The sequence below is a fragment of the Chenopodium quinoa genome, unplaced genomic scaffold, assembly GCF_001683475.1.
Source record: "Chenopodium quinoa cultivar QQ74 unplaced genomic scaffold, ASM168347v1, whole genome shotgun sequence".
Classification (NCBI taxonomy): Eukaryota; Viridiplantae; Streptophyta; class Magnoliopsida; order Caryophyllales; family Amaranthaceae; genus Chenopodium; species Chenopodium quinoa.
The window spans coordinates 1,511,199-1,521,701 of NW_018744113.1; positions in this window are offsets into that span (position 1 = coordinate 1,511,199).

Below are 10,503 nucleotides of genomic sequence, written 5' to 3' on the forward strand. Positions count from 1 at the left end.
GATAAACCCTAATTTTAAGATTGAATGTTGATTTAATTTTAATTTTTGGACTGATTTAATTTAATTTTGATAAAAGTTATTTTAATTAAATTAAAAATTAAAAATTAAAAAAAAAAAAAGGGAAATTAGAGGCTGCAGCCACGGTGGCTGCCGCCGCTGCTGGTCCTAGAGGGAGGGAAGGGGAGGGCGGAGGTCGGGGGTGGCTGTGAGCAGCAGCGTGCAAGCGTTGCATGGCTGCCAGAGCTACTGCCTTGTGGCAGTGGTTGCTGTTGAGGCAGCCAACCACCGTGGCTAGCTTCGGCTAGCCAACCACGGTGGCCGACGATGGTGACTGGCGGTTTTTCAAAAAAAAAAATCTTATTTTAAAAATTATTTCAAGATAATTATGAATTATTTTGGGATAAAATCAGTTTTATTTTGGATAAGATAAAATATTTTGAAAAATATGATCTTTTATTTTAAAAGATAAAATTGGTTTTATATGGATAAAATCTTTTATTTTAAAATAAAATCAAATATTCAAAAGTTGGTATATTTGATATTATCCATATTTAAAGTTGTTAAATTGGTGATTATCCTAATTAAAGTGGTAAATTTTGGATAAGATTGATTAGGATATTTGAGCATATTCCAAAAGGATAATATTTTATTTAAATAATGTGATTATCCCATAATTAGATTAGGATATAATTGATTTTAAAATTATTTGTTTGGCTAGTAATTAGGATAGAATCTCCTAAATTTTTTAGGATAATCATGGAAGATTAAATATGATTTTTCTTTCTAGATTAAAATATGATTTGATTCTATCTCATGACTAAATTAAATATATGATATTTTATAAATGGTCATGAATAATATATGATATTATCTAATTATGATTAAAATATAAGATATTTTAGGAAATGCGTTGACTTTATTATGAACATTCGATGTTGTAGTTTAGACAAGCATGTTGAGTGATTTATTATATGGAACTTTTATAATATATGATATTATGTTGCTATATATAGACTAGTATGGCCCATAGATTCTTAAATACGATCTGCGCATCGTGAAGTATTTTTGTAATCTAAATACGGCCTGCGTACCGTTAAGTATTTTTGTAACTTTTATTTAAAGTAAATAGAATAGTTATTTAAATAGTTTTAGTCCAAAGAAGCCCATTAAGTGAAGGCCCAAAGGAGCAAGGTGGATGGAGATTTATGATGATTCAAGTGGGAGCTTTTTCATTTCTAGTTTTCTTAGGACTAAGGGGTCATACTATGTCATGCTTTATTTTATTGCATTAGTAGATTATGCATGTTAGATTTTATTTATGTTGATTGATGATGCGCTAGAGTTCACTAAATAATCACAACATAATAAATCTAGGTCCCGGTAATATTGAGATTGCTTTTCCAATTAAAAACCCGATGAAACCTTTGATATTTATGATGGGTCATGCCAAAGCTAGGTGTCATATTATATCTTAGAGGAGTGGGGGTAAAATAAATTTTACACTTTTAATTGGTTATGCTCAACAAGGTTACCTAAAGAGTTTAGAACCTTGAAGCAAAGGGAAATAATTAAACATGTGATGATTAATTATTCAACCAAGAGTTACAAGAGTTGTAATTAGTAAAGAGTTTACTCACCTTGAAAATGTAATGATTGATGGTAGGGCCAAATTCCGTTCAATTATTGCACAAATAAAGGATCTTGGAATCACTTAAATTCAATTGGGATCAAATAATTATTGAATAAAGTGTTTTAAAGCTACCAAATGAATGCGTTTATGGTACTTTAATTTTAAATTAAACATATTTATTAAACTTTGCCTTATTTTGACATAGATGGGTAGCTGTAATCACAATGACAATAACATTTACAACCTTCGACCATTCCTTGAGAAGGATAGGTTGACAGGGGATAACTTTTCCAACTGGGAAAGAATGCTAAGGCTTGTTCTGAAATCTGGAGGTGGAGAGGATGTCATTGACACCCCATTTCCAGGATCTCTGCCAGAAAATCCAACTGCAGCAGAGATCAAGAAGCACAAGGAAGCTCATGACAGAGCTATACCTATCACTTACTTAATGATTGCTACCATGGAGCGTAGTCTTCAAAAGCGTTTTGAGGACCAGGATGCCTACTCAATCATGCAAGAACTCAAAGCTTTGTTTAAGAAACAAGCTAGAGTTGAAAGGTATGAGCTCCATTGTGAGATTCTGGATTGTAGGATGGAGGAGCCACAGTTCATGATCATGTTTTCAAAATGATCGCCCTAATTCAAAGTATGGAGAAACTAGGGCACCCATATAGTGATTATTTGGCAACAGACATCATTCTTCATTCACTACCAGAAAGTTTCAACCAATTCATCATTAATTTTAACATGACTGCCACTGCAAAGACTATGAATCAATTGCATGCAATGCTGGTTAGTGCTGAGAAACAAATCCAAAGGAACCTAAGAAGGAAGTTCTTATGAATCAAAAGGGAAAGGGGTTCAAGAAGAAGGGGCAAAAGGCTAGTGCCAAGAGCAAGGGCAAGCAAGTTGCCAAAGCTCCTGAAAAGCCTAAGACGACTCCAAAGCCCAAGGCTGCAAGTGAAAGTGAATGCTTTTACTGCAAGAAGAAGGGGCATTGGAAGCGAAATTGCCAGAAATACCTCGAATTCCTCAAGAATAATGGAGCATCAACCTCAGGTATTATGTTATAAACATTTTAGCTTTCACTTAGGTATGTGATACCAAGTTGCAGTTCTAAACATAGTGATGTTGCGCAGGAACTGCAAATAAGTGAGGCTAGCATGGAAATGGAGCTTGAAGGTGCACTAAAAGTTTTGAGTGACCAGAAATAGCTTCATAGTTTTAAATTTTGATTAGTTTATCATGATTTTAGAACAATTTCCAGTTTTGATGAGACAATATTTCGGTTTTCTTGTTTTGAATACTGAATTTGGTTTACTTGGCTTGGACAAGTGTTGATCCATGACCAAGGTAATAAATTGTTTTCGTTTTGCTAGATATGAGTTAATTTAGTTTTATGACATTGATATAAGTAGATCACAAAAGTAAAATTTAGATGATTCAAAATATACTTACTTATAACAAAGTAAGGTTAGGTCACATTAACCATTTGCACATCCAAAGTTATGGATGGACTCTTATTCTCATATGATTATGAATCACTTGAGAGTTAGAAGTCATGATTGATAAGTTAGGATGAACAAGTTGCCTTTTAGTAGAAAGGGTAAAAAAAGCTAAAATGACCTTTGGAACTTATACATATGATGTATGTGAACCAATAAGTTCAAAATTAGCAAAGAGATTTAACTACTTCATTGCTCTTACTAACGATTTAAGTAAATATATCGATAATTACTTAACGAAGTAAAGCTTGGAAGCATTGAAATGTTCAAAATTCCAAAATGAAATGTAAAATTGGTTTGAGATGAACAAATTATCACCACAATATGATTGTTGTGGTAAATATTTAACTCAAAAGGAATGATCATCTAAAGTGAATTGTTGAATTAATCCACAATCCAGAAACATTAAAATTAAAGTGTATGTTTACGAAGAATGAATCAAACTTTGCTTGCCATTATTCGATCCAAGATTTAATGATTTACAAATATCGTTTTGAGGATATGCATTAGAACAACAACAATTGCGAATATACTAAACAAGAAACTTAACCAAAGCAGTAGAAAAGATGTCATAAGAGTTATAATTTGGAAATGTTCCAAAAGTTATCTTTTCTAAACAGGATTAAGGGTTATGATATCAATGTAAAATGTTTACAAAGATAATATAATACAGCCTAAATCAGAAAAGTAGTTCTTCATGGGTTTTCTCATGAAAACTCAGAGGTATTATTCCTACAATTGCGTAGAAACAAAGTGTTTGTTGCTCGCGATAATGTCTAAATAGAAAGAATGTCTTCCTACAAAGCCAAGTGGGAGTAAAGTTAGATCTCGATGAGATTCGAGACGAGCAACAAATGGATGTGGATAACACTACATCAGAGACGAATGCGCATGAAATCAGCTATTTGATAAACCATGTTTCGAAGCAAGATAATTCCACTAGCGAGGCTTCTATCGTCCCACTAGAATGAAAGGCTTCAAAAAGTTAAAGAGAATAATCTATTATCTCTCATACCTATCGTAGGTTACTTGGGACGAAAACAAACAGTTTGTTGAAATTCTGAGAAAAGGTGGATTCTAAAATTTTCTTATTAGAACGGTTAGAGTCCTTGGCCTACAAGCAAGCTTTGGATAAGTGCCAACTCGGGAAATGGCTTAAAGCCGTGAAATCCATTATGGACTCCATGTTTGTAAAGATGTGTTACTCCATAATAGTCTTACAAATAGGGTCATACCTATTAGTTGGGTAAGCCTATTCGGATTATTTCTAGTTGTGGAAGATCAAAATCACCTTCATGAAATGTTCTTGATGGTGAGTATGTATATGATACATCCTAAGAGTTTTAAAATCCATAAATTCCTAGAAAGTTTTGCAAACTTCAGAAATTCATTTTATGAATTGAAGTAAGCATCAGGGAGTTGGAACATTCGTTTTGATTAGGCAATCAAACAGTTTGATTTCCTTAAAGAGCGAAAAGGGAATATTGTAGAGACAAGAAGTTTAGTGGGAGTAATTGGTCTTTTTAGTCTAGTATATAGTTGACATACAGTTCATATGAAATGATATATCAATGCTTGAATAAATCAAGCAATGTTTAGAAAGATTGTTTCTGTATGAGAGACTTAGGAGATGTTGAGTACATATTGGGAATTAAGATCCATGAAGTGAATCTTGAAGAATGATTGGAATAAATTGAGAGACTTATGTTGATAAGGATCTTGACGAATTCATGAAGCAAGACTCTAAGAGAGGATGTCTTCCCATGTTTCATGGTATTACACTCAGTGCTTCAAAAGCTAATAGAGTTGAGTTGTATGGATAATGTACGTTATGCTTCTGCAAAAGGATCCATTACTTGTGCCATGAAATGTACAAAGCAAGATTTTGCATATGACTTGTGCATATGTAGCAAGTTTCAAGCAAATTCAGAATAAACATACAGAGAGTTACCAGGAACAAATCCTAGAGTACTTGAGAAGCACTAAGAGGAATTCTTCTAGCTATTGTGTTAAATGGTAATTAAAGCAATTTGTCAAAAGGTCACACGAATGTAAGTTTTCCAAATAGGCAAGATGATTCTAGATGGTGATCTAAGTGCATATTTGTGTCTAGATGGAGAAGGACAGTGTGCTTGAAGAGTTTAAAGCAAAGCACTGTTGCATACTCAATGTCAGAATATGTGTATTAAACTATAGTAAGATGGTTAGATAGGAAGTTCGGATTAGAATGTCATGTGACTAACAGGTCACCTTTGCCCAAGAACAAAGGAGCCAGAGTCACATCACAAATCCAAACAAAAAAATATGAGATATCACCTCAATTATGAGATCATTGACCAGCGGAAGGTCATGTTCTGCAAAGTTTTATTATGAGTGAGAAATCACTAAACCCCTTCCATGGACTAAGGTATGTAAGTCATATTAAAGTCTTAGGATTGAAGCAAGTTATGTAATTTAAGTTGTATATGTTTTGAGAAAACATATTACATGAGAAAGGCATCAATTTGCAGAATTATGTTTAAAATAGAAATTATTATTTTTCTTATTTAATTATGGTTTTAGAAAATAAATAAAATGTCCAAAATAATTATGAATTGATGGGCTCATCAGGTTGATGACCTGGTGAATTGAAACCCCACAGGTGAACAAAATTCATATATTATTTAAAGTTCCTAGTTCGAGATCATTAAAGTGGACATAAATGATTTCAATAAATGAACTAGCATGTAAGATTGATTGGATAGCGCAGTTTCATGGGCTATAGGGGCATAGTGATGCTCGGTCAATCACTTGGATATGCATGAATGATGCATCATCGAACTATTGACCTACTTTGAAGTTCAAGTATAGAGCTTCTGTGTATATTAGTGGATTCCTTTGACATGAGTGGAACATAGATTTCATTCAATGGATGTTGTAACTGTGGTACACTCAAACGTCTAGCTGTAACTGGAGATTATAAAGGGTGTTTCCCAGTTATTTCAGAAGTTGAGTGGGAGTCATGTTACCACAAGATTGGGTAGAGTCTACCTATTAAATTAGGAAATGTGTCATGGCCGCTTGAAGAGGGAGAATTCAGAAAATACGTGGCCACGTTCAAATGCATTACACAGTAATAATTTGGTTTTGTAATTCTAACTCAGATTTCAAGAAATGATTTGTAGATTAATATGATTTCGACATGTGATTCAATCATATTATCAAATCGACACATATATTGACTTAAGGAATTTGAATATTGCACCCTTGTCTTAGACAAGTGGGATATTGAAGGAGTTATGTCTTCGTCATGTGCAATTACTAGATATATAAATGGATCAAATTATGGAGATAATTAAGTTCATACTTTTGGGTCGTCGTTTTGCCATATCTAGAGGTAACGATATTTGGACTAGTAAAATAGCCCAACGCCCAATTAGACGGATCCTATAAGGTCACACAAAGGGGCTGGATCGAGCAGTAAAGGACGAGGTCCATCACTCTAGGTGGCTGGCCATGTAGAGGATTATAAGATGTTTTGGGCTTCGTGCCCTAGTCTAATTATAATGAGATTATAAATAGACTAGGTGCCTAGGTTTGCATGTAAGAAATTAACTGGTCAATGTGATCAAACCCTAATTAGCAAACACGAAACCCAACCCCTCTCAAAGTCCTCTCTCACAACTCTCTCCTCCTCCTCACGCCGGTGGTGGTTCGTGCGGTGGTCGGTTGTCCGTAAAGGTGGTGATCGCGGTTTTCCTCAATCACTCGACCAATCTAGTATTGGTGGACGGCTCATTCGAATCTCGTGGACTAAGTAGAGGAGCAACGTTTGGGGCACTATTCTCTCCCTGATTTGCCTGTCGAATAGCTTCGTGGAATTCCCACGTCAAAGGTATGATTATGTGTCTTGTGTGTTATGCATACGATTCTGGATTGGTACTTGATTGAATATGATTCATGTTATTTCCGCTGCGTAGTACCTATAAACTCCTTCACGAGCTTGATTGCTTGCTCTTCTCACAGACGGAAGGCAAACTCTCTCTCTAAGTTTATCTCTCTTGAAAGTTTTTGTAAGCGTACAAGATAATGAGGGGTAAACGACTATATATAGGGGGTAAATCCGGGGGCATCCCCGTAATTCCCTCAGAAGGTGAATAATAAAAAAAAGTGGCGGTAAAATTACCACCAATGGATGAGTGACGCGTGTCACAGATGCCACATGGCATGCCACATCACATCTGTTAGGGGCAAATGTTAAGGGTAATTTTACCCCACCACGTGGTCCAATAAGAGGGTGACACGTGTCGCCCAAGGGTTAAACCAAAATGGACCAATCTTTGCTTGACACGTGGCACTCCAAAGAAATGGGAGAAAAGGCGGCCTTCAAGGTCCAAATCCCGAGAAAGCCGCAATGCGGCGCAGCCAACCAATGATTAGGGGAAGATGACCTAATCAGGGGCATTATTCCCGAGGACCCTATAAATAGGGAGATTCCCTCCACTTGGAGGGCACGTTTTACCATTTTTTATACAATTAATCTCTTTGATAGAGACATCCTGATCTCGGAATCCGAGAAGATACCCACCTAAATTTCCGTACCTTTTTACTCCTATTCAAGTACTAACTTGATTGTCGGAGGCGGAGCTCCAACCACCCGGAGTCTCCGTGTTTTTGCAGGTACAGCTCAAGCCGGACCAGACTTTGTGATGTAACTCTCCCGAGGGACAAAAACACCCAAAACACCCTCCATCGTATTGTTTCATTTCACCCAAAAATCTTGTTTAGAAATCAAAGTCTTATTTCACCATTTTAATTTACTCTTCACACTTAATAAACACCAAGAGAGTGTTTCAAGTAATGCGACATTTTCATATTTTAGTAGATTTTTTCGATTATGAAAATTTGACATCATTAGATGCTAGGTAATTACTTTACAATTGAATAAATTTTTTTTCTAAGTTTAGAATAAATTATACTCCCTTTGTCTTAGAATAATTGACACAATAAAGCTTGAAACATATGCCAATGCACAAAAATACAAGACCTTAAATATATATAATTTAGTATGAAAATATTAAAAAGTTGATAATGTGAAACATTTAAGGGAAAATTGCCACCATGCATTAATCCCAGATTTGCTGCATCCGCCGATATTAATCCCTACATCAATTTGTTCCCTATCACTCCCAACTTTGCACCCTATTAATTTTTATCACCCCCAACCGGTCATCCAACTTGATGTAAGAGGTTACCAGACACGGGGCAACACGTGATAAGCCCGAAAATAATAAATAATATAGATAAGATAAAATAAATAAATTTTTTTTTTAAAATTAGAACCTTAACCTCTACTCCAGCAGGTGGAGCCCTTGCCACCTCCGGCAAGCGGCAACCCTTGTCTCCTCCGGCCCACTTCCCTTCCCCCTCTATTTCCTTGTCCATTTCTGACAATCGCCCGCTTCTACTTTTGCCTCTGATGGTGACGGTTTCTGCAGCCACACATTGCTCCTGATGTTAGCTACTGCTACTGCCATCGGTTGTCGCGCTAGCTGCGGCGATTACTACTGCTGCCGCCGTTGGTGGTGGCGATACAACGGCGATTGTTGCATCACTACTGCTAACTATTAGCTCAGTTTTCCTCCAGCAGTCCCAAAAACCGGCTACCTGTTGAAAGGGTAAACTTTATTTTTTGTTTTCTAAATGCCACATGTCAGCACATGATTGGCTTTCTTTTTAAAAAAAAGAAATAGATCAGCCAATTAGCCCAACCAACCACGCCGTTCCTAGCCACCCACAGGCAATCGAAAATGGCTTACCACCTTCCTGACCTCCCAAAAATGGTCGGCCGGCCCTCCTTACCCTCGAAATACACACCCCCAATCGACCCTAACCCCCTAAAATCACTCTCCTCCCTTCCCTTCCCTTCACCGGAAAATCGATTCAAACTTAAACAAATAAACACCACCCATTCCTCCACCACCAAAAACGCCCCTTCTCCATTTCCCCACTCTCAAAATCGTCCATTTCGGTGGTGGGAGAAGGGAGGAGGGGCAGTTCAAGCGGGGGATTCAAGTAGGGGGTCAGGTTTCGAGGGTTGTTGTAGCTTAGGTTGGTGGTTTTCCGGGTTGGCGTGGGCTAGGTTGGTGGTTGTAAAGGTCGGGGTGGGTTAGATGGGTGGCAAAGGACTGGCAGGCCGGTTTTGGTTGTTGATATGAGTGGCTAGCTGGTTTCCGGTGGAGGCTAGGGCACGCGAGCGGTGGCTGCTGGGTTTCGGGGTTTGGGGTTTTTGTTTTTTTATTTTTTGTTTTAATTTTTTTTAAAAATTTAGACCAATTACGTGTTGACACATGTTATGGTACCTATTATAACAGGTTGTTGACTTTGTGTTGACCGGTTTGGACTACTGGAGGAAAACTGAGCTAATAGTTAGGATTAGTAGAAAATAAATGTAATTAGTTGGGATTATTGTAGGTAAATCGCTCATAGTTGGGATTATTAAAGTGTATTTTTCCTTCATTTTTAGCAATTACAATCATTATTTTTAAAAATGAAGTGTTGACATGAATTTGAAGTACACGTCTTTGCCTAAGCTTAGAGAAGGGTGTCACGTGTCACAACAACTCTCTTGAGAAATGCTTCTTTTTAATATTATTACTAGGTATCAAGAAAGATTGTATATATCACAGTATTTGTATAAGAAATAAATCTGTATCAATAAGGATTCATAATCATAGAACAATATCAATACAATTATGAAGAAATATGTATTGATATGGATTTTATTAGTATCCAGTGTGAATGAAATCTGTAGCGATACAAATATTTTGAGTATCAAATAGGATTAATAGAAATTATCTTTTCACACCTTTTATCTTTGAAGTGTCGTTTGATAATTGGTTTCATACAATTCACCATTGTTAGGGTTTTGGTTTTCTCTCTCTCTCCTCTAGAAAGGGGGATGAGTTATGAGTTTCGGCGGAAATAAATTAAGGAGGGTTGGTTTAGGGTTCGGTATTGAATAAGAATGGGCTGGGGATACAAGTAATTGTTTTTGGGCTTAGAAAACTTAGCATAATGTAGAATACGGGGTAAATGGAAACAATTAACGACAATTTGATGGTCTAGAGTCCCGACTAGAGGTGATCATCAACATGGATGAAACTAATACGGTTTAAAATTGAATCGAATTGAAGCACAAACCAAATGAATTAATAGTGCGGTGTGTTTATTAAATAATATAGTTCGCTGCGGTTTGAGAAATTAAAAAAATTACAGTTTGTGTTTAGTTTCGATTTTAGGATTTGACAAACCAAACCAAAATATAGGTTCATATCTAAATTGCAGCCCAAATCTAATTTTCAGCAAAAAATATATACGACCAAAAAT